The sequence below is a fragment of the Lygodium microphyllum genome, chromosome 19, assembly GCF_053477565.2.
Source record: "Lygodium microphyllum isolate KBCC chromosome 19, Lygodium_microphyllum_v1.1.10, whole genome shotgun sequence".
NCBI lineage: Eukaryota > Viridiplantae > Streptophyta > Polypodiopsida > Schizaeales > Lygodiaceae > Lygodium > Lygodium microphyllum.
The window spans coordinates 18,080,038-18,106,684 of record NC_141153.1 but is presented as its reverse complement, the minus strand read 5'-3'; positions in this window follow the sequence as shown (position 1 = coordinate 18,106,684).

Here is a 26,647-nt window from a genome sequence, read left to right as displayed (position 1 = left end):
ATGGGATGAGAATCTTGCATAAGGACTACTCCTATTCTAGATCCACTAGCATTAGTAACTACTAGGAAAAATGATCTATTGAAGTCAGGTAATTGCAATAAAGAAGCATGAGTTAAAGCATGTTTCAATAAATCAAAGGACTTTTGTTGATTATCAGACCAATGATACACAATGCCTTTTTTTAATAATTTTGTCAAAGCTAATGCAAGCAATGAAAAATTTCTCACAAATTTTATGTAAAAGCTAGCAAGACCTAAGAAAGAACGTAAATCATGCACATTTTTGGGTATCGACCAATTCAAAATTGGTTCTATCTTTTTAGGGTCAACTTTAATACCTTCAGATGAAACAATATGTCCTAGATATTCAATTTGTGTTTGGAAAAATTCACTCTTTTTTGGATTGGTATATAATTGATTCTATTTTAATAATTTTAAAACCAAATATAAATGTTCATAATGCTCATTCTCATTTTTACCGAAAATCAATATGTCATCAAAGAAAATAATGACACAATGCTGATGCTTCAAAAATATGTGATTCATCATACGACTGAATGTGGCTGGTGCATTAGTTAAACCAAAAGGCATAACCAGGAATTCATAGTGTCCAAATTGTGTTATAAATGCAGTTTTGAATATATCATATGTGTCCAATCTTATTTGATGGTATCCAGATTTAAGATCTATCTTGCTAAATATTGCAGATGCTTGTAGCTTGTCCATAAGATTATCTACCCTAGGAATCGGATATCTATTCTTAATAGTGATTTTATTTACGGCACGATAATCAATACACATGCGATAGGTATTATTTTTCTTCTTCACTAATAAGACAGGTGCACCAAATGGAGAACTACTAGATCTAATGAGTCCTCGGGTTAACAATTCTTCAATTTGGGATTGAATTTCTTTCTGTTCAATTTGGTTATGTCTATATAGTGCTTTACATGGTGGTTGTGATCCAGGAATTAGGTCTATCTTGTGATCTTTGGGACATACAGGTGGTAATCTAGGTGGTAAGTCAGCAGCAAAACAATCTTGAAATTGTGAAAGAAATTATGTGTACCTAGGATGCATCTGATTTTCATTAGCTTCGATTTCATTCACCCATATTAAATAGGATTTTCTACCTTTGCGTAATGCACGTTTAGCCTGAGTATGACTAAGCAATGGAAAATTATCAAAAGTGTGCATACCATGCAATGTGATTTGTTTCCCATTAGAATGAATTTTTATTGAATGCATGGAATAATCTATATCAGGATTGTATTGATGACGCCAAGGCATTCCTAAGATAATGTCACTAGACTGCAAAGGCACGACTAAGAAATTTCTACATTCAATATAATCACCAATTTTGATTTCTAAGTCATGCACTTCTTGTGTTCCATTGTATCTAGTGCCTAAAAATGCAGCCTTAATGCAATAATGTGTAGAAATAGTATATAAATTTAATTCTTTGATAAATTTTGCAGAAATAAAGTCGTGTGTGCTCCCATCATCATGTAAAACAGTCTTTTTTTTACCATGCATAAGACATTTCATCGTTAATAAAGAATGGGGATTTGGCATACCTGGTAAAGTATCTGAAGTGGTACCAATGTCGTCGTCATCTTCCGTGAAATCCGGCATTTGTTTATGTTCTTCATCTTTTGTTGCTCCCAAATAAATGATATGAACAATTGGCTTTTTGGATTAACAATTGGCCACTAGATGTCCAGGTTGATGACATTTGTAATAGACTATGGATTTGACTTTAGATACATTGTTGGTAATAGTAGGAAGTTTAGGAATGTTGGGATTTGGCTAGAAAAATGGCTTAGGGTTTGGGTTTGTATTTGATGGTAAAGCAGGTGGTCATGTCCAAGATTTACGGAATGAAGATGGAAGGAAACAACTTTGATTGAATCTTCGAAAATTTGAATTGAATTATTTTGAACCAAAGTTACCATTATTTTGAAATTGTTGTGGTCTCTTCTCTCATCCTCGAATTTTTTCTTCAGTGTCACGGGCCAAGGAAATTGCATCTTCGAGAGTCGTTGGCTTGAACATGTTGACCTCCGTATAAAAATGTCCAAGTAAGCCAGACATAAACTTGCGTTTATGGGTTGCCTTAGGTACATTTTCAAGCATTCGTAGTTGCAATAAAGCATTCAAAAAACACTCAGTATATTGTGAAATAGGCTCACGATCCTTTTGTTGCAGAAGATCCCATTGTTTGATTGCTTTTTCGTGGAATTGGGATGGAAGGAAATTCTACAAAAATTTCTTTTGGAAAGTCTCCCAAGTAGTAGGACAATCAATGCTCTTATGGACAACAGTCCATTGTAGGGATGCTCGGTCAACTAGATGATTAGTGACACACTTGATTTTGTCTTTCTCAACATACTGTTCCTCATGGAAATAATCATTAAATTGACTGATAAAAGCAAGTACAGTCTTTCCATCGCGTGACCCATTGAAAGTACAAAATTTGAAATTTCTTTTACTTATCTTTGTTTCTTTTCGAATAAATTTCGCTTCAAGTGTTGCATCGATCGTACATCGTATAAGATTTTCAAATTGCGGTCCATCTTAGTCGACGGTAGATCATTGTAGATTGGCCAATTGAGCTTGCAAATTTTAACGTGCTCGCTCTTGAAGCTGCATCATAATCAAATCTAGTTTTTGCTCCATTGTTGGTTTGGGTAGGTCACCTTTAGCCATAAAATTTTCCATGGTTTGATTGGACATCCTACAAAATTCCAAAAGACCTCACACACTCAAAATCTCGTTAGCCAGATGAGCGTAGCTCAAAGTCGGGTTTACAAAGCTTATTTCTTTTTTTTTAAAAAAAATGGATTTTTGTAGTATTTCTCCTTTGCAGATGCAAAATTTGATATCACAGTCGTCTTCTAAGAAATATCTTGCATGTATACTGCGTTGTCGTCGTGTTAAGAGTTGAAGGTCTACCACCGGGGCCTTTAGTACAAAAGAAGAGTTTAGGATTCAAGATTCGGGAAGGGAAAATAGATTGGGTTTTAATAAGATCTGGGATTTAGAATGATTTTGATACGGAAGAAGAGTCAAGCCTTTTCACTATGTACTTAGCATACATGAACATAAGGAATAAGTCTATCTTGATTACATCAGATTCCTTTGGATACATATATCATATCATAAAGGATATTTTCAGATTCTTAATTCATTTATGAATGTCAAATGCAAGTTCTAATGGCATTTATTTCAAGTACATAGATGGATTTCAACCCTTTGGAATAAGTATATTGTTGATAGACTCAAATGCAACCAAGATTTGGGCTAAAGATACATGAAATGAACTGAAGAAGCATAATTTTAGCTTCAGCCCTGTTTTAAAACAGAAAATTCCAGCCCATAATCAAGTTCAAAATGAGTGCATAAACTCAAGAGGAAGCACTTCTAATCATTCATGAACAATGTCCTGGAGTAAAGAGGTCATTTCCTTCCATTACGACCATAAAAATCCCATTTTTGCTCATATAAATGGACCGTAATAGTGGGCTGCCCTGTTTATGACTTGTTATTTCAGCCCATAAGTCTTCAATATCCTCACCCTTTGCTTGCCCCAAAGTCACTCAAGTACTTGGGTACAAGTCAGGCTTCATTGGACCAAGAATAAGGTAAACAAGATGAGAGAAGTCGTGAATAAGAGCAGGCTGAATATTCTTCTCTCAGATTTCCCTCTTTTATAGACTGTTTCAGCATGCATTTTCGTCAGACCAAAGAGGCAGAGAAGTGGAGCTCTCACCATATTTACATCTTCATTAGTTGGGCCTGTTGATCTTCAGTTTACATGCTCCATTTCATGCACCATAGCTCCAGCTCTGTCCAGTTTGCCTGAGACAGTGCAGCCCGCATTTTGCACCGAAAAATGCGGGCTACTCTCTGCTCAGTGCATGGTCACTTTTTGACCAGCCTAGGTCACTTGCTGGTCACTTAAGCCTTGTTACTCCAGGTCCCATGTGGACCTAGTGGACTTTTGGCAGTTTTTGGCATCTTTCTTGGGCTGTGACCAGATTTTTGTATCTGAATTAATATAATTTATCCTGCAGACTGTCAATTTCTTCCAGATGACCAAGTTGTAGGTTCCCATAGACTTATTTTTCATAAGTATACATGGTATAACTAAAAGTTATATGCTAAATACAAAAGAATTTGTATAACTAAGGTGGATATTGGATAACAATGTCTGAGTTTTGTATGCAAATTTCTCATATTACTTCCCGTGAGGCTCTTCTGTGTTCATAAGAATCCCATGATTTGTATTATGAACAGTAAACATTTTGACAGCGTATTGCAAACTATTTTGCTGGAATCTGGTTCTCTCAGTCCACAGGTGTGAACAGGGGCTTCCAAAGAGTCGAAGACAGGTTCGTGCATTTAGCCCAGTGGGAACTGCCGCTATGGAAGAGAGTTGAAATTGAAACTTGAGACTTTAGAAAGCTTTGGATTTTGAAGCTTTAGGATTATAAAGCTTATGGAATTTTTGTAAATCATGAGGACAAAAGGACATTGTTGGCAATTTCAGCCATGTGTAGTACAGCATACTGCCATCCTCGATGGAAAAATTAGGGGCTTTAAGCTTTATAAAAGCTTTTTATAAAGATTAATAAGCTTCTAATCCAAACTTAATGAAGAATTTCTTATCTACTCTCTCAGAGAAAGAACGTCTTGTTGAAAAAGCTTCCCACATGGTCCTCCACCTGTGTAGAAGCCGGTCCTTCGTGACCTGAGTGCGTAGCAGGGGGTTCTTGACTTCCAAGAACACGCTGGTATTGACAGATTGCCACGAGACTAATTGTAGAGCTAGATCGTTCCAAGAGCTCTGCATTCACGCGAGATGGTAAGCGATTGGAAGCTGTCGATCTCAACTTCACTCTAATACCATTGATGCACAGATCGAATGATCTATGCGTGCGTAGTGAGCGTCGGAAGGTCCCCAAGAACAAAATGACTCTACTTTTGCACAAAAAAATAAGAGAGAAAGCTTACACGACATGAAGCAAGAGACTAATTGGATACAACTCCCCCCATGCCTTGTGTGAGCGCTCCACAAAGCATGTATTTGATATATTATTCATCTCCAAGCTCAAAAAAATAGCCCAATTTATAATTAGCACGCTTTAGCTTTTGTGTTTGCTTTTGTTCCACTAAAGAATTAAAGCTATTAGGCGCCCAAGGAGTCGGGTGGTACCCAAATACAATGTCTAATACAAATATTTAAATCATGCGCCCATGTGCATACAAAAATAATAAATAAATGTCAAGAGCTTCAATAAATAAGCACGTCAAAATAAATATTGGCGCCACATCTAAGATACACGGCCATAAAAAATGATAATAATTTGAATATACGCTATCATCCAGTGCTTCCCGACGCCACCGCTGCTTGCTCTACACATCAACTAAAGTATTCAAAATTATTAGAAAATAATAAAATTAAACCGACAAAAGTGAATACCTAGCAGTCTTCAGCTACAAAATAAATAAATTGGTTAGAACTCAATCCTAACCTTAACTTATGACGAGTACACACTCTAAACTCATAAACGTCTATTAATTTAAATATGTACTTTGCAGAATCACTCGCTATGGAATCACCCACTTGCACATTAAATTAACAAGACACCTGAAAAGGACAAGTGTCCCCATCAACTTTTTGCATCACGAATCCACCTTGTGTATGAGTCCTGGCAATAAATAAAATTTTACAAATCCACCACAACACCTCATGGAATCCACTGTGGAATATGCCTCGTGGCATCAATAGCTCACACCTCTATTTCTTCCACTTGATCATGCTCTCACCCAAGCTTCTCCCTTTACACCAAACCCAAAAAAAAACCTAGAAAAAGATGTGGAGCTATCAAATGTAGAGATGTAGTAGAACATTGAGAGTCCACCCATTAAAATAGTTGACAAGGATTCTTATGCCAAGGAGATCTATAGTCATTTATTTGGTAAAATAGTAGTCATCATGTTTTCTTCAGGGGTATCCTTGATAATATATCTCTTTTGGAATTATATAGGAATTATAAATAGCATAGAAGAAGTTGAAGAAGATTAAGATTCCACACTTGAAGTGATGGCTAGTACAAAAATGAAAATGAGAAAGAAAATTATTGTTATGTTGTAGCAAAGGCCCTACTCTTCATCTAAAAATGAAAATAAGGAAGACTATGAGGGTAAGTACATGAGTTGTAATCACTGTGTAGCATCAGTATGTAACCACCCTATACCTCTCATGGTTAATTGAATCCCTTTTAAAAGCACCTTGATTGTAAAGCTAGAATGATATATCATAGCTTGCATTTTATGTAATGAGGATTTTGTTGGCCCAATCCAAGGTAATTTATGTTTTCTTATTTTTTCACCTCCCTTTCTTTTGTATTGTGTGGTTTTGAAATACTCAAAAAAATTACATAATATAATCGATGTATTGTGCTATTCATTTTTGTGAAGTCATATGCTTTTGCAAATTGAGTTGTGTAACTATGATGTGACTTAAAGGAGAATTATTGTATTTTTTTCACGATCATGCCATATAACCTAGTCCTCATCAGTAGTCAATGTTTTCATTACTTTAGACATGGTAGGAAGTAAACAAACATCTTTTTGTAGTAAAAAGATTGAGAATCAACAAGGCCATAAATGTCATTCAATAAGAAGATGATCATCGATGAAAGAATATATGGAAGAAAAAAATGAATGTGGTAATGTGGAAGGAGGGATGAGGAGTGGGTAAGGTAGTTCTAGTATGCAATATGAAAGTGAGATCCATATTACTCAAAGTTGAGAAAATGTAAAAGCACCAAGAGAGGGGGAAGAAAATGCAAATGTAAATGCCAATTTAGCTTCCCAAGAAATAAATATTATAGTTAATATAGTTCATGTGCAAGGCACAGACAATATGCAGAGAGATGGTGATACATAGGAAGTTGAGTCACATGCAAATCTGGAAGCACAAAAAGAAGAAGACTAAGATTGCATGTCGATGTGAAGCATGTTGTAGAACATGTTAATATGGTTGAGCATGTAGCTAAGAGACTGCATACTGTTGAACCTATTGTGGAATATGTTGATGTGGTTGATCATGTAGCTAATAAATTGCATGATGTATCAGAACATGCTCATAGATTGCAACATGTTGACTCACCAGATTTGATGTGGAACATGCTAATTCAACACATACTAGCATGGAACATGTTGTGGCACATCTAATGTGGTTAACCATGGACATGAGAAAATACATGATGTACTAGAACATTCTATTATGCATGGGCCAATGTATCAATATTAGAAGGAAAATCATCATTTTTCTTGAAACGAAACTAGCTCTCCTTTTGGATCTCAACAGATTACTTCTTACAATAGTAAATAGATGTGGAGGAGATATTTTAGCATCCTATGTCCAACTCATGAAGAAGTGTCGTAGGGCCTCAAAGGAGTGGATCTTGTGGTAAAGATTAATGCCAAAAATTATTGGATTGGTGCCTTCAATGCTTTCATGTCTTTGTGTGGACCTACTTTGGAAAGACTAACTTACTCATAGTCCTACAAACACATTATTGATTGACAATATCAAATAATGTGTGTTTGAAATCCTCTAAGAACAAATACAATTGTGAAGAAATGTAAAGAAACTATTTTCCACAGTAAGCTAAAATAATAAAAAGACAAGAAATACACTAAAATGCTAAGAAAGCCATAGCCAAGGTAGCTAGACTACCATGAATCATGTTACGACTTGATACAAAGGCTGAGAATCATTCATGAGAGGCTACAACATGATATCATCCTCATACTATGGAGGGGCATGGAATCCACCCCAATTCCATGGTGGCCAAAGAGTATGTACCCTCAATGTATGGTGAGAGGTGGAAACCTCAAACAAGCAATGTTTACAATTGCAAAAGAACTTGGCAAGTTACACCTTAGCCTTTTATATCTAACCCTAGACCTAAGGCTAAATATTGGCTAATGTATTATTTTTCTTTATTACAAGCCATCTCAATATAAAAGAGCTTTTTCCTCAAAGCTAAAATTGGGACAAATTACAATGAAGATTACAAGGATAGCTAGAAGCATATGGATCCATAATGAAATGAAACTTCAAGTTGAAGAAGATCATATAAGTCAATTAAGGAGAAGTTTATATACTGAAGAAACTACTATACATTGTCGAAAACAAGATGTAGTGCAATTTTGGCCATAACTTGAAGTAGAAGTGTCCAATTTTCATATACAAACTATAAAAAAATAGAGGACAATATGTAGTATCCAACCATGCCGCCAGAATCCAATTTTAATGAATATAAGATAATTAATTTTTATACATAAATTTAATGTATCAAGCTATTTACCACTCTTAAAGAAGCCATGAAAATTGTTCCAAATACAAAGCATGTTGCCAAAACAAGACTCCCTTCCACTTAATGAGATACTCTACAAGGATTCGATTCCTTAGAACCTTCTCGTGCTTGCCAACAATATTTTCCAATTCATGTAAATGATCAAACCATCTTCATCAACGGGGAGGTAGTTCTTCAAGAACTTGAATTTCAGGGCCAACATAGTTCTTAACGTGAGATACATGAAAGAGATCATGGATACAAGTGGTTGAAGGAAAACCAAGTTGATAGGCAAGATCCCCAACTTGCTTGATTATTTTGTATAGACTATAAAAGCAACGTGCAAGTTTATTATGCCCTGTCTTAAGAGATGTAAAATATTACAAGGCGCAACGAACAAAATCTGAGAAAGAGATAGAGAGTACACAATAGATAAGAGGGGAATCAGTAAATTCATTAACTCCAAACAACTAATACAAAGATGGCTCTGTCCACCCATGCGCTTCCACTGTGTGAAGCTTAGATAGCAATCTAGACAGAAGATAGGTGAAGAGCTTAAGGCTAGCTAGAACAACAACTCTGACTAGGTGAAAGATGAGTGATCGATGGCTGTGAAGGGGTTTATCTTTTATAGCATGCGAAGGCCGTGAGGTTGGCCTGACCGACCTACCATATAAGTCTCCACTAGTCGGCCAAGGAATATTCCCTTTACCATCGGGCCCGCAACTCGATGCAATGCACCTCGAGTTGCTACTAGCTTAACCACTCCGTCTAACCCAAAGATTAGACCCACAAGGGTCACCTTTTTGCCATCCAGTCACATAGACCTCATCTGATATACAAGTCAGGACTCAACCAATGTCCGGGCTCACATTTGGCTTCTCCTCATAATGGGGGCCTTACAACTTTGAGCACCATGGATCATTAGTAGCACCTAATGAGGGTGGGGCATTGATCATATCTAACACCCCCCCTCAATGTCCACTCATAGGTGAACTATCTCCTCGGCCCAATTCCGAGTCTCTGAAGATGAACTTGAAGCAGATCCTTCGTAAGTGCTTTGGTGAAGATATCTGCTCCATTCTCCTCTGTTGGACAGTAGACCAGTTCCACTAATCCCTTTACCATCGGGCCCGGGGCACTGCCCTCAGATCCCCGCCAGGGAGGCCGCTAGCCCCCTTGGGACCCCCCCAGCCAGGGGCCACTTCCGCGGCCCCCGGACCCCACAATAGGGGCCCCTTTTAACTCCCTTACCCCGCAACTCGATGCAATGCACCTCGAGTTGCTACCAACCTAACCACTCCATCTATCCCAAAGATTAGACCCACAACGATCACCCTTTTGACATCCGGTCACATAGACCTCATCTGATAAATAAGTCAGGACTCACCGGGCTCACATTTGGCTTCTCCTCATAATGGGGGCCTTACAACTTTGAGAACCATGGATCATTGGTAGCACCTAATGAGGGTGGGGCATTGATCATATCTAACACCCACCCTCAATGTCCACCCATAGGTGAACTATCTCCTCGGCCCAATGCCGAGTCTCTGAAGATGAATTTGAAGCAGATCCTTCGTAAGTACTTTGGTGAAGATATCTGCTCCATTCTCCTCTATTGGACAGTAGACCAGTTCCACTATCCCATCCTCCATCAAATCACAAAGAGAGTGATAGTGGATCTCTATATGTTTGGTGCGTTCATGAAACACTAGATTTTTGGCAATGGCGATGCAACTCTGATTGTCACATCTCAGCAAAGTTGGTTATTCATCCTACACTCCCATATGCCATAGAATCCTTCTCAACCATACTGCTTCACATGCAGCAAAACAAGTTGCCTTGTACTCTGCTTCGGTAGAAGACAATGCCACTGTTGGCTGCTTCTTACTAATCCAAGAGAAATTTCCTAAACCTAAAGAGAAACAATAACCAGAAACTAACTTCCTGGAATCACTGTCTCCTGCCCAATCTGAGTCACAGATTCCCATAAGAGAAGTTTCGAAACTGTATATGATACCATAGTCAAGAGTTTTCTTCAAGTATTTGAGCATCCGCATCCCAGCCTTCCAATGACTCTCATGAGGTTTGTTTGAGAGCCTGCTCAAAACACCAACATCAAAACTGATATCTGGTCTGGTGTTACACAAGTGGATCAGACTGCCGACCAACCTCCTATACCTCCCAATGTCTGCTAGTGCTGATGTATCCTCGACGGATAACTTTGCATTCACCTCCGTAGGTGTAGTTATCTCCTTGCACTCGGTCATGCCAAATGCCTTGAAGATCCCCCATGCATACTTCTTCTGAGAGATGAAGATCTTTTCTGGCTCTTGCCAGATCCCCAAACAATAGTGTAGCAAGCCCAAGTCTGTCATTTCAAACTCAGAACTCAAAGCCTTTCTAGTTTGGTTGATCATATCTTCATAGTCACCCGTAATAAGAAGGTCGTCCACATATAGGACAATCACTACAGACTTTTTACCATCCCTATAAACATACAAGTTAGCATCTGAGGCACATCTTTTGAAGTTTAGGTTTAAAAAGGACTTATCTATCCGTTGATACCATGCTTTGGGGGCTTGTTTCAGCCCATATAATGCCTTCTTCAGCTTACACACTTTGTTCTCAGAATGGAGGGCCTCAAACCTTGGTGGCTGAGCCACGTACACCTCCTCCTTGAGGTCACCATTTAAGAACGCTGACTTAATATCCATTTGATACACTGGCCACTTCTTGTGGGAAGCCACTGCAAGTACCGTGCGAATAGTGGTCATTCTGGTAGTTGGGGAAAATGACTCTTGAAAATCAAACCCTTCAACTTGTGAAAATCCTTGGGCAACCAGTCTAGCTTTGTACTTTTCTAAGGTACCATCAGCCTTGTACTTTACCTTCCAGATCCACTTGGTGCCAATAACCTTCCGCTTTGCTGGTCGATCCACTAGCTCCCAAGTGTCATTCTTCATTATGCTGTCATACTCTGCCTGCATAGCAGCCTTCCATGATGGATCTACAAGTGCTTCTTCTAAGTCAGTTGGCTCCTTTACTTCTCTCATAATCTCAACCATCAAGGCCATATTGACTATGTGAGCAGAAGCCCTCCTTTGCTCCTCTATTCTCTGAGACCTCCTTGGTCCGTCTGCCTTCTCCTCAACAGATGCAGGCATAGGATTATTGTGGTCATAGAGCTACTTCACCCAATGTAGCAATGGCTTTTCCAGCGGGGTGATGTTAGGTTGGTGAACTTTTTTCTCATCATCTGAAGATGATGCTTCCTCCTCCTTAAGGATAGGGATAGCTCTCGGGATAGGTTCATAGTGGACTACTTCTTCGCTTGATGATAAAGTGGAAGAACTTGCCTTCTCCTCCTCCACTGTATGCGGCTCCTCCTTAAACACCACATCACGGCTTGCGATGATCTTCTTTGCCTCTTGGTCATATAATTTGTAAGTCTTCTGCTCATCACTATAACCCAAGAAGATACATTTTCTACTTTTTGGTTTTAACTTGTTTCTCTTCTCATCTGGAACATGTGCATAACATTCACATCCAAAAATTCTGAATGTGAGACAGATGGTTTCTTACTAGTGTATACCTCATGAGGTGTTTTTCCCTTGAGAGCCTTTGTGTAGCTCCGATTTAGAATGTAGACTGCAGTATTAACAGCTTCTTTGAGTTCAAACTGCAAAAGCATTCAAACTCCTTTGAGTTGAACTCACCACCACCATCTGTTCTAAATTTCTTCACACTTTTCCCTGTTTCATTCTCAACAAGTTTTAGCCATTCTTTAAACTTACCAAAAGCTTGAGCCTTATCACGAAGGAAGTACACCCACATCTATTCTTGCTTTCTTGTGGAAATGCCTTTCTCTGTTGCTTGCCCATCATACAAGCTTCACATGGTTCCTTCAATTCAGTTATTGTAGGTAGGTGAGCAACCATACCTTGCTTTTGCATCTCCTTCAACACTACAAATCCGATGTGTCCAGACCTTTCATGCCAAAGCTTACTTGTGCCCACTCCAGCGGTGGCTGTAAGAGTACTTAGCTCATACAGGTTGCTCCTTCTTTCTCCTTTGCTAACAATTGTACCAGCACTATCAAGAATTTCTGCACCTATCTTCTTGAACCTCACTTCATGACCAAGAACAATTATGGCAGCAAACTGATAAGAGATTTCTCCAGATTTCGGGAACATACAACACATTTGAAAGCTTTTTGACTTCACCATTTGCAGCAACAAAAGATATAGTACCTGTGCCCGCAATAGGGCATTTAGCATCATTTCCAACCGTCACAGTGATGGATTCTTGTAGAGGCTGCATAGAACTGTATAGACCTTTCTTGTTGGTCATGTGACGGGGGGCTCCACTATCCAACTCCAAGAGTCAGTGGTAGATTCTTCTTGCGTCGAGGAGCACACTTCCTCAATGGTTGCCATGAATAATTCCAGCTCTACTTCAGCTGTATTGGCTGTCTCTTTCCCTTTACTTTTAAGGGTACCATTCTTTTCATCTGCCTTCTTGACACGACAATCTGCAATTGCATGTCCTTTCTTCTTGTAGTGAAAGCACTCTCCTTGAAACTTCTTCTTTCCGCCCTTCTTCTTTTTGTCACCATCATTTTTGGTGGAGGAACCACCTTTTCCTTTTGCATTTGCAGAGAATGCAGCATCTCCATTGTTGCTTCCTTCTCAGGCTTTCAGCCTCAACTCCTCCTCCATTAATAATGCACAAAACTCCTCAAAAGTCAAAGCTTGAGGTCTCACGTGAGTATTAAGGGCAGTTACTAGTCCATCAAACTTTTGTGGACAAATACGAAGACACCTGCGAGCTAGCTCTTCGTTAATCTTTTGTATCCCAGCGCCGGCCATCTGGTTGTGCAGATTCTTAATCCGAGTGATGAATGCTTCAACCGTCTCTCCTTTAGCAAACTTCTCCGCTGCTAGTTGATTCTCCAATTTTTGAATCCTTGTTTGGTTTTGTGTTTCATACTGACTCCTTAGTACATTCCAAGTCTCTCACGCTTTGGTTGTATGTTGAATCAAAGCCAGAACACTGTTAGAACAACTTGTAACTAAGGCACACAATGCATCTGCATTCCTTCGTTTTCAAGCTCGTAGAATATCTGCATTTGGAGGAATCATCACACTAGGATTTTATGGGTCAGGGGTAGGCTGTGGTTCTGCTTCAGTCCCCGGCACAGTCTCCAGAAGCTCATAAGAATCAAGGATAGTTGTAATTTTGAACTTCCACAAGGTGTAGTTTATATCGTCTAACTTGCCTTCACTGAAGGTTGGTGGACGAATCCTGAGTGTTTGAATAGTCGATACAGCAACACCACCTCCTGCACCACTTCCTAAAGCGCTAGAACCGCTTCCAGAAGTCGACATAGTTTCTCTTTGTTGTTGAAGCCTTTGCCTCTTGCACCCTCTCCAATCTCTAGAGCCCCCTAGGCTCTAATACCATGTAAAATATTACAAGGCACAGCGAACATAATCTAAGAAAGAGATAGAGAGTACACAACAGATAAGAGGAGAATCAGTAAATTCTTTAACTCCAAAAAACTAATACAAAGATGGCTCTGTCCACCCGTGCGCTTCCACTGTGTGAAGCTTAGATGGCGATCTAGACAGAAGATAGGTGAAGAGCTTAAGGCTAGCTGGAACAACAACTCTGACTGGGTGAAAGATGAGTGATGGGTGGCTGTGAAGGGATTTAGCTTTTATAGCCTTCGAAGGCCGTGAGGTTGGCCTAACCGACCTACCATATAAGCCTCCACTAGTCGGCCAGGGAATATTCCAGGGAATATTCTCTTTACCATCGGGCCTGCAACTCAATGCAATGCGCCTCGAGTTGCTACTAGCTTAATCACTCCGTCTAACCCAAATATTAGACCCACAACGGTCACCTTTTTGCCATCCGGTCACATAGACCTCATCTAATATACAAGTCAGGACTCAACCCGGCTCACATTTGGCTTCTCCTCATAATGGGGGCCTTACAACTTTGAGCACCATGGATCATTGGTAGCATCTAATGAGGGTGGGGCATTGATCATATCTAACAAGAGAAGTATAATGGGATTTTGAAACCTTCAAGAATTACCCATTCACCTTTTTCAAATTCCACATTCCTTTGTTTTTCAGTCTTATCAATTTTCCTTGTCTTTTGAGCTTTTTGAATATTGTCCTTGCATTACTTCATAAGAGTCTCCATCTTCTCTAACTCTTTAGGAGCATGAGTATTCACATCATCATGAAACAATGTGGAAGGAACTTGAACTTTGTAACCATACAATGCTAAAAGGGGATATTTCAATACTCATGTGATGATTATTATTATAGCAAAACTCCACAAGATGAAGCCAATGATCCCATGCATTTTTTGTATCATGGAAAAAGTGTCATAAATAGAACTCGAACTATTTATTGATCCTTTCGGTTTGGCTATCCATTTGTGGATGATAAGCGGTGCTAGGAGTCAAAATAGTCCCCATAGAAGAGAAAAAAATCCTTCAAAAGTTGCCCATAAATTTAGTATCATAATTAGACAAAATCTTCATTAGCATCCCATAAAGTTTAAAGACACTTTTTATAAACTGATCAATCACTTGCTTTGCTATAAATTGAACCTTTGTTGCAACGAAATGGGCTAATTTAGTCAAGTAGTCTACAATCACATAAATGCTATTCCATCCATGCTTCATTGTAGGCAACCCCATAGTAACGTCCATGCTAATGTTGGTCCACTTCTCATGAAGAATTAGTAGTAATTGAAGCTATCCATGAGGTAGAAGTGTGGAATCCTTGTTTTATTGTTTAACACGAAATAAATATCATGATATAATCTTTAATATCCCTCTAAATTCCTTTTCAACAAAGTCTTAGATAGATCCTATAAAATATCTTGAACAAACCATGATGGCTTGCTAAAGGTGAAGAGTGCATCTTTTGCAAAATATGGTCTTTGAAAGATGAATTAGGAGTCAAATAGACCCATCCATGATACCAAAGAAGATCATTATGCCACTTATAATTTGATTAATCTTTTCCTTTGCCTTGCTAAAACTCCTTTATCATTTTGGATGCTTGCTCATCAAGCAAGTACACTTCTTGAATGTCATGGATCCAATCTTTATGCACAATGGAAATAATGAAAATGGAACATATCCATATTCTTGACAAATCTCATAAGCTATGACTCAATGATCTTCATATAAATGAGTCCCTACTCCTCCTCTACAAGCATTCACACATACGATAGAATCCTTAGAGAAGTCTAGACATGCAAGAATAGGTGCTGAAATTAGAAGAGTTTTCAACTCATTAGAGATTTTATTGGCTATGAAGTCCCAATAGAAAGCTTCTTTTTTAAGCCTATCTATCAATGGAGCCACCATATGAGCATAATCCTAAATAAACCTCTTATAGAAAGAAGATAATATAAGGAATCCTCTCAAAGATGTTGAGTTCATAGGGGTAGGCCATTCTTAAACACATTTCACTTTGTTTGGATACACTCTAGTTCCTTGCTCTTCCCCAAAATATGACCTAACTATTCCACTTCAATTTTCATGAAAGAATACTTCTTCATCTTAGCAAAGAGTGCCTATTTTCTTAGGGTATCAAAGACCTCCCATACATGCTTCAATTGGATATCCTTAGACTTGCTATATGTAAAGATATCATCAAAGAATACATGGACTACTTTGAACAAGAATGGTTATAATATAAGGGCTTAAAAAGTAGTGGGTGCATTGGAAAGCCCAAAAGGTAGAAGCAAGAGGTGATATAATCCCCTTTTAATCTAAAAGGTTGTTTTGAACTCATCCCCTTCATTCAAATTTGATGATAACCTAAACAAAGATCAATTTTGGTTAAGATTTTTGCATCCTTACGCTCATCCAAAATATCGTTAGTGTGGAGAATAGGATACCTATTCTTTATCATTCATTTGTTCAAGTCCCTATAATCAATGCACATGTGAAATGATCTATCTTTCTTCTTGACGAGCATGAGAGATGCAAATGGTGATTGACTTGGCCAAATTAAGCCCAATCTAGCAACTCTTTAACTTATCACTCCACCTCTTCCCTCTTAAACTTAGATAAGTAAGAGGGAGGTTTGTTGATGGGCTTTGTGTTGGGTGGGCAACAAGTCAATAGGATAGTGAACCTGTCATTTAGGAAGGAAAGATGATAGTATCTAAAACAAATCCTTATATTCCTCCAATAGCTCTTCCAATCTCAAATCTTTTTTCTTTGGAGAAGAAGATAGATGATTTGGTGGCTGATATTCATCTAATTTTGCAAGAAAAAGAGTGAAAATACATGAATTGGCATTGATTTACTTCTACAATTTCTCTATGGAGATGAGCTCTATGTGTTTGTGGTGGTCAATGCCCTTCAATTCTATGTGCTACCATTGTGTGATATTCCAACCTTTATTTTCAATCTCCTCAACTTTTCGTAATTAGATTTGGAGAGTTTTAGACAATTAAATAGAGGAAGTATTGAATAAAATAATCTTAATTTCATAATCTGAAACCTTCCAAGGCCGATAAAATTTGTAGATCACCTTCAAGAAAATCACCATTTATATACACGGTAGTTATGGCCCATAAGTCAGAACTAATTAAGCATATTTAAAACTTAGAAAGTAAGAGAAATATTAAATATTTAAAGCTTGAGCTTTAAAAAAGAAAGCTTATGGGAAGGAGAAGTCAACGAATAGGCTGTTGCCCCCCCCTTTTTTTAACAAAAAAAACGGTACGAAATTACTCTCTCTTCTCCCAAATTAGGAGATGCTGAAAGCATGAAGAAAATCATGAATTCTCCTCCTTAATATCAGTAGAAGACTTCAGTAATCTCTCCCTTTTCTTACTTTGACAAGAGGCCTAGATTAGAGCAAGATCATCCAAGAGCTAGGTGAAACAGTCATGGCATCTCTGGGAGCCTCTCTAGACCCGAAAGATAAGATCGCTAGCATTAAGTTGCATCTTGAAAGCTTCTAAATTGTTGGATTTCCAAGATACCCTCCACAAAGAGTTCCTCTTCCTCTTGGACACAATCCATAAACCCCTTCTTCTACAATTTAACTATAAATATGGGGCATGAGGAGCCATTGGAGGGACAATTTGATTGAAGAGAAGAGGCCCTTCTCACACCAAGAGTATAGAGAAAGAGGGAGTGGAGCAAGAGGAGTACACGAATAGAAATTCTTGTCACAAAGATGAGGATACTTTGTTGGCTCTCTTAGAATTGAATCCTCCATTCCTTTCTATCTTCAAATCCCTCCGGAATCAAGACTCTACTCAAATTTTCTCAATTTTAGTGATCACTATTCCCCATCAATCCGATTGTGATAACCTCAAGATGTATTGCCAAAATCTCCTCTATAATCTTGTGATTAAATACCATAGCCCCAAAGAAGAAAATTATGAAGGTCGTAGAGGCAAGAGCTACTAATAACATTGCGGGTGTGACCACTACAAATAGAATGGCGAGTACTGGGATTACAAATGAAGTTGCAAATACCATCAATCAAGCACTCTTCATAAATCCTTAGGTATCGTATTTTGATATTAAAAGCAGCTAGTAGATGATCATCCTATGGGTTGATAATTAGAAGTTGTATTCCTAGAATATGATTTTTTTTCAAAAAAAGGTCTCTGAATAAAAATTTTTAGAGAAATTCTTAACCACAAAATTCAAGGGATACTCTGGGTTTGTACGATATGTACCAAGGAGGAGTACAAGGAAGATACTGTGCTTCCTTAAAAGACTGATTTTTTTTTTAAAATTGAACTAATGGAACCTCAAATGAATAAATATAGAAGCTAATTCTCAGTATACATAAAAGGTCTTGAGATGAAATAGTTATAAGAATGTATTTAGTAATAAAACTAACCAACTTTTTTTTTGGAATTATCATAGGGCAAGGACCCACGAAACTCCATTCAGAAAGGACCATCATGGAAGTTGTTCTCAAAAGTAGAAATCTTTTTCAGATTCAACCTGAACTAGATCTGAAGGGGAGGGTAATTCGAGAAGATTTTTGGAAGATATTGCCACTTACGTTGCATTTTTGCTCGATATTATTATTTTGGAAAATAATTTTCTAAATTTTTTTTATGTATAATACATTTGGAAATTATGTATGTGATTGTGAGTTAGGTACTAATCTTTCCTAAAATCCCTAGGCTAAAAGATGGATAATCAGGTGGTACAGACCACCACCCAAGGCAGTATTCCGAAGAGCACAGAATGCTACACAACTAAGGCAGTATTCTTTGATGGTGCTAGACCTCTCCAAGGCCAATGTGGATAATATCTACTCCAAGGGGTTTCTTCTTATTTTTGCATCAGCAAAGTATAGACTAGTCATGGCACAAAAGGTTTTATCGTAGGAAAATCTAGTTTACACAAGCTGGTGAGGATACCAGGAGGTTATAATCATTAACTCCTTAGACTCTTACAAACTACCAACTATCCTTCAAACTCCAAGTAGTATCTTGGAAGTTCCAATACTAGTCTAGGAACTAAACTTGGAGAGAATAATACCTTTGGGTTGATATCATATCTAGCTAGAATAGGAAACATTGTAAGAGGTTATTTTTTGTAAAGGAACTATTGAGAAGGAATTACTTTACTCTGTCTTTGTATCATGAAATAAAGACGCATAACAAGTTTGTGTCAGGACATAATCAAAAAAGCTATTTTTATATGTTGAATCTAAGGTGGTAGGTAATTAGGTAATTGAAAAAACTCTTTCAAGGAAAGGGGGAGGATTGATCCTTGACAGTTTCAGAACTACACTTGGGTAGACTCGGTAATTTGAGATATTTCCTAAAAAGAAAAAAAAAATACATTTTTAATAGGTAAATGTATGACCATTAGAGATCAAGATTCCTAAGTTGCATTGTTTTAGGGCCCAAGATGGCATTTTACACCATGGGCAGAAGGGATCGAAGTGTCACACTCCCTTTCGTCTCCCATTATCTTTGGACCAAGCATAATGCAAGTTTGTTTCAATCGGGTAATTCTATAAGAAGTGAAAACTCAAACTACTGACACTAATCAACCATTTGTAGTTGATTTGACTCATAATAGGAACAAAAAACGCAGGTGAATCTCATGGGGATGGCTAGAACTTCCACCGTGGGGTAGAATCAAGCAAGCCTACATAGCAAACTTTAAGGCATTTCATCAAATTATGGACGGAATTTTCTAGGACATCTCTTGATGGGCTACTAAGAATGTGTCGATGAGGAAGCGGCTCATACAAACACGTTATAGTTGGTATAAGAGGCTACACACTACAAGGATTTAAGCCTATAGTGACAGCGGGTAGTGACACATAGGGGAAAAAAATAGGCCGAAACTGAGCGTGGGTTTATTTTGCGTTTTTGCGTCTATTGTTTTTAGAGCGAGAGCGAGAGAGAGAGCGATCGTTGTGAGAGAGGGAGAAGAAGAAGGCTTGCCGCCGCCGCTGTCGTTCACGAAGGAGAGGAGGAGCCTTCATCGCGAAGAGGAGCCGCCCCACAATCACCATATCTCATCTGTGAGTCTATTCTCTCCTTCTTTTGCTTGTTTAGGGTTTAATTCTCTTTCTCTTTTGCTTGTTTAGGAGAGGAAATGAGAGAGAAAGAGAGGGAGAGGGAGAGGGAGAGAAAGAGAAAGAGAAAGAGAAACAGAGGGAGAGGGAGGGGAAGGAAATGAGAGAGGGAGAGAAAGAGAAAAAGAGGAAGAGGGAGAGGGAGAGGGAGAGGGAGGGAGAGTGCATTCTCTCTCTCCCTCTCCCTTTTGCTTTTGGAGAGTTAGGATATATTATAAGAGGGAGAGGAAAAGAGAGAGAAAGAGAGGGAGAGGGAGAGGGAGGGGGAGGGAGGGAGAGGGAGAGGGAGGGAGAGGGAGGAAGTGAAAGAGGTTGTGGGCAAAAGTCTCTATTCACTTTTTTGAAGTGTTCAAATTAACATAGGATGCATGCATAGATCATTCTTGTGTGTGCAAACTTGAGAGCTCTCTTCTGTCTCCTTGTATCCTATCTTCTTATGCTTCACATTGAGGGCGAGGGTGATGTGAGGGTGAGGGTGAGGGAGAGTGAGAGAGGAATTAAGTGAGGAACTAAAAGAGTGAAGCTTCTCTCCTATCTTGCATTCCTCTCTTCTTCCCCTTCTTCTTCTACAATTTGGAGGGTGAGAGGTGGAGTTGAGATGAGGTTGGGATATCCCTCTTTCTTTTCTATGCTTCCTCTCTTTGTTGGAGTACTTGAGGAATGGATGGATTGCAAAATGGAGTGGCGTAACCAATTGAGGGAGCCATGCTTGGATTATGAGGCTGAATTGATTTGAGATGATGATTTGATTGGTTGAGTATATTAGAGTAGATAGAAATAACAACTCAATTTTTTATAAAAAAACTCTCTAATCATTTGTAATAGAGATTCGAATTGCATTGATTGATGATTGCTATGGAGGATTAGTTATGTCCAACGTTTATCAATTGCATTAGGAAAGAAATTAGTTATGTCTAATGATTGCTATGGAGGATTAGTTATATCTAATGTTTATCAATTGTATTAGGAAAGAAATTAGTGAAATTTTTTTGCTTACGACATAAAATTAGTTCTCTAGATAAAACACCCTATGGGTTGCATTCAAATTGAACTCACAATGTAACTCATCTAAATGCAACTCATTGGAGAGTGTTAGGAGCATTTAAATGGAAGGACCTCTTGAGTGAAAGCTAGCAGGAAGAGAGGGAGATATTTTCCAAATAAAAAATTTAAGGAAGAAAATGAAATGAGAGAGGGAGAGGAAGAGAGAAAACGAAATGAGAGAGGGAGAGGAGAGAGAAAAAATGAGAGAGAGAGAGAGGAGAGAGATGTAATATACCGAATACTACACGCATGAATCCCCTTTTTAAGTAGTGGCGATAATAATATAGCATTTTGATAAATTACTAGGATAATGGCAATTTTTTTTTCTTTATTCCCCTCCCTAGCCGACTGTCGTGCTAGAGGGAAAGGGGAATAGAATGCATGGAAAAAGCTCCTCGGTGGAACTCGTTGGGGCTACAAGCTGCCATGGCGCGACCACATAGGGGAGGAAGGATCCCCCTCCCCTTACTTATATAAATGGGAGGAGGGAATGCAAGCAAAGGGGAGAGGAGAGGAGGTGTTGTAGTATCATGGAGGAAAAGAGAGATTGATGCGCTGCGCCGCTGAGGGGAGACCCCGCAAATCGCCGCCTGTGCCAAGGAGGAGCCACCGGACACGCCAGTCAGCCTCTGTCATCCCAGTCCGCGCCCCCTAGCTGTCGAATCCCGCCGAGTTGCCGTTTGTGCTTCCCCCCTCCCACGTGGCGCTGAAGCTTCAGAAGCTTCCTAGGGGGAAGCTTCTAAGGGCCTCATAAGCCCCCTTTCCCCCCCTTAAGCCCCTTCCTTTGGGCTTTGGAACCACCCCCCCTGTGTTTTAATTTCCCTTAGCCCTCCTTCCTATGGCTTTTAGGATTACCCCCTCCTCCCTCCAAGTTTGCCTTTAAGGGCCCTTAGTCCTTTTCCCTCCTTTCAAAAGGTATAGCCTTTAAAGGCTACTTCTCCCCCCCTTATAAAAATTCCTTTCTAAGGCTCCCATAGGGCTTTCTCCCCCCCCCCCATTAAAGGTTACTCCAAAAGACCTTTCCTTTTCCCCCTGTGTTAAATTTTTTTAAAAAAAATCCCTTAGGCCCATACCCTTTAAGGCTACTCCCCCCCCCCCCCCCCTTGGAGTTTCTCCCTTAAGATTCTATAAGGCCCATTTTCCCCCAAGAAAATTTTACCTTAACCCTTTCCTTTCCCCATGCAAAAATACCCCTTGGAATTCTCCCATACCTTGTTTTTTTTTCCCCCACACGTAAAACAAAGAAGAATGTTGAGGGTCGTTTGACAACTTCCTTTCTCACTCAAAAGCCCTCGTAAGGGATTCCACACTTTTTTTTTTCCCGTTCGTGCGAGTCTTTACAAAGGTCATTAAGCCTTCCCCATGGCTTCAATGGGTCTTAGTCGTGAAAGATTTTGAATCACCCCCTTCCGAATTCCATACTTCAAGGAGGAAGCCTTCTAAAACTGCTTTCGACGGACAGTGCAAGTTATTGCAAAAGGGAGCCATGGTGGAATTTCAAAAGGACTTTTAAAGCTGCTTCCACGATGGAAAGACTACAATTGCGATGCCTCCTAAGAAAGTCCAAGGCGCACCCGCAGGAGGGTCGTCTCCTGGCATCCACGTGGATATCTCATCCCAAGCCCAGGTTTTCCTTCCTAATTTTTATTTGGTATTGTTGTAATTCAATCATGCAAGGTTAATTGTTGGAAATATGATATATTTTTGCTCACGACGGAGGAACTTAGTCATTAATACTTTCAATAAAACACGCAAAATAAAGAAAGCATAAATGCATTTCTAGAAAATAGCCTTATGCATTGAAATGAATTAAAAATTAGTTTATTTTCCATTAAAATAGTATACTTCGTTTAAGCCTAGAAGTATAAACTGCATATCGCACTATTAACCCATATCCTCTTCGCAACGAATCATTGTGGAAAGTGCAAGGCATGAAATGATTCTTACGATGCATAACTCTAGGAAATTATCATTTGTCAACTGCATGAATTTTGTTGGCAAGGTTATAGAAAGCTTAGTTGGAATTAACCTAACCTATGCCTGACCTTAATTGATAAGTTAAGGTTGAAAAATCAATTTACGCGTAGACAACGCGTCATGTCTTTATGAAATGTTAACGTAACTATCTCTAAGAGATAAACAAATTGGCACAAACCTAAACACCTAAACCCCGGAGTACTCGTTTAGAATGAGTTAAATTCCAAGGAAATTCACTAGGAATTAATACGTAACCTAATTGTTACGTATTGCTCAAACTGAAACTCCTATACCCTAAATACTTGTCCACTTTCACTGAAATGTAGGGACAGTGAAATGAAATTGGAAAGTAAACTAGGGTTTGTCCCTAAGAATCTTACGAGATGGAACTTGAAACTCTAGGATTGACGATGTCAGCCTAACGTAATCAAGAACAGATTGTTTTGTGACTCCGTTCAATGAGTAGAATAAGTCTCATAGTTCGATGTGACACTTGCGCTGCAAGTGTGGAGTCATATGATCTTGTGATGGGATCACAAGGGAATGGCCAAATTCTCGCAACGAGGTTGGCATGTCCTTATGCAAGTTATCTTGCAAGAGGATAAATAATCATCCTAATTTAGTATCTTTCTTGAGTAAAGAAGATTGATTGGAAACTAAAGACCAACCGATAAATTGAAATAACTGATGAACTTAAGATTTGACGAAGTCGGGTTAATAGGGTACCCCCTAACCCAGTATATAGGGGATCTTGCCAAGTTGCAAGTCATCCTGGATCGAGTGCTAGATGCATTCGAAAGGAGGATTCATTCCTTAGCAATTTGCCAACAAAAATGATCTGTGGAAATGTTTGTGCTTGCTACAGATTTTAGAACACTATTTGGCTTTGTTTGATCAATGAATTAAAAGATTAATGGATATCTATACTTCAGGTTGAAGGCCTGAAGGGAGAGGCAGCTTCAGTTACCCTCGACTGCCTGCGTGACCCTAACCAAGGGGGTTTTTAATCACGCCGTGCAAGTGGACCGAACCTGCCACGAGAGGTCTCTCCGTTGAGCGCTACTTGGAGCAGGAGGACGCTTGGGTGCTAGAGGGGGCTCTAGCCGTAAATCCCTCCCCTTCCGGACCCTGCACAAGAGGCTAACGTGACTCGGGATTGGATCTCGAGGCCTGCATACTAGTCTACGGGCAAAAACTTTGATTAGTGATCCCTGTGGATTACTGGATAGCCTTCGGGCGGATTGTGGATAAGCCTACGGGCTGGATTTTTTGTATTTCAAAGATAAATATGATAAGTGTTAACAAGGAACTTGTCTGATATTGTTTTTCTATGTCAAGTGATATGATTACGTGAAAGAACCAGTGCCTAACGGGCTAATTAAAGAAGCCGATTGCTACATGTCTAACTAATGTGTTAGGTAATTAAATAACTAAAACAACCTGAGGAAAGTGTGGAGGATGGGCCATAGGTCCGTCCTACAGATCGGTGGTCCCGATTGGTCGGGAACTTTTCTCAAATCACGATGGATAGCAGGAAGATCGTCAAAGAGCACGAACAACAAAAGCATTGACCTAGAGTTATGATTGAACCCGATTTACTCTATTTTAGGGGAACAGAATGGGACTATGCCTTATGGCAAAGAGGTTGAGCTTTGCATCCCTCTCATTTTCCATTCTCCTTGATCCAAGTGCAGTGTGAATCCGCTTCAGACCTGGCGTTTGTGCGTAAAGTAGTTCGCTTGGGTCCGACGCTAGTTGCCGTTAGGAAATGACCAATAAGAAGAACCCTAATTCAGGTCGATCCTAAGTGGGAACAGCTGAAATACTTCTGCTACGTGGCAGACGCAGAAAGCCCTAGATCACAAACTTCGTAACATTCCGTGGGAGTGACGAGCGGAGCTTTCTAGACATTCTTTCCAATGGACTACTAAGACGTGTCCTGAAGATACAAGTGGACACGTTACAGTTGGTATCAGAGCTGGTATCAGAGCCGACCAACAACGGAATTGTTTTTATGAAATCTTAATAAGAAGAAGTAAAGCAAATGTCAATGTTCCAAACATTTCCTTACCTTCAATGTTGTCTTGCATAATTATGAAGCGTGGAGCACGTTCTTAGTATTTCAAATCATGTTTATGACTGCAATGCATTCTCCGCATTATCGACAAAGGGTTGAGATGATGAACATCCTAGAGCAAATCTATAATCCATCACCTTTGTACACGGAATGAAGATGGACGGGTGCCTTAGGAATTTACTATATAGCCGCCCACACTGGTTTGCGTATCTACAAACCAACCTAAAAAGGATCAAGTGGTTGGAAGACTTGAAAGTCGTGAAGCTATTTATTTTTGTGGAAGCTCACGTAAACTCAACTTTACATATTCAAGGTTGAAGGGTTGAGATGAACTCATATGTGTATGAGGAAGTAACCCGTGTGATCCCCAGCGATAGGATTAAAGTGTTGGGCCACCATGAGAAGAATGGGTTCTAAAGGAAAGGATACCCTGAACTTCCAATGACTTACTGATTCCTGAAGATCCATGACCCGAAACCATACTATTATACAGTTCCTGTAGATAAATGTAATACAACATTGTTCTTCCCAAACTAAATGCAACAGTTGGCTTATCATCGCGAGAAATGTTGTATTCCGAAAGGGCTATGCCCACATAAATACAAATAAGACTTCTTTTTATCAATGTCTGATTGTGCATTAGAATTGATAAGAAGTTAAGTGGTTAGATTGCCTGGGTGATAGCGTATTGAAGATGTAATATAAATCAATAACATTTATCATATAATGATGTTAAGAAACCTTGATCTAGGCACAACCCCAGGTACAGGTTCCTAGTTCGCCTCCTATATCAAGTACTACTGTAATCCAAGAGAAGAAGTTTCTTCTCAAGCAGATTAAGCCACCCAAGGTTGACAGGAGAGGCAGGTTTGTCCAAGCAGATGCTGAAAATTTGGATTGAATCCATGGAGGATTACTTTGAAGCAGCCAATACTGCACCTGCCAATCAGGCTATGCTCGCCAAGCTAAAGCTAACCGGCAAGGCCGTGCTTTGGTGGAACCAATGGTGCAGGGATCGAGGGATTGCGGAGGGATCCATTACCTGGGAGAAACTAAAGAAAGCCATGCAGGGAAGATACTTACCACCTGCATATCGCACGTAGAAAATGAATGAGTTCTACGAGCTAAAACAGTTGGGGCTCACTCTTGACACATACTACTCTAAATTCGTCTCACTTTTAAAGTATGCGCCACAGATGGACATGACACAGTAGGTGTCCAAATTTTGTGATGGTTTAAATCCACCAGTAAACACCCATCTCGAATCTATGCGTCCATCAGATCTTTAGGACGCACTTATTCGAGCTGTGCCTATAATTAAAGAGGTGCAGTTTAGACCAAGGGGTAACAAAACTTGGTCTTATAATGACCCGAACAGAGGAGCATTCAAACCTCAAATGAAGAGAGTTCAAGGTCATAATCAGGGACAAAGAAAGAAAGCAAGGGCTAATAACATCAACAACTTTGTTCCTACTCAAAGCAATGGCTGAAACCTCCGTTGTTTCCACTGCAATGAGCCCGGTCATTTCAAGAAGCAATGTCCCAAACTTGGAGGAGGAC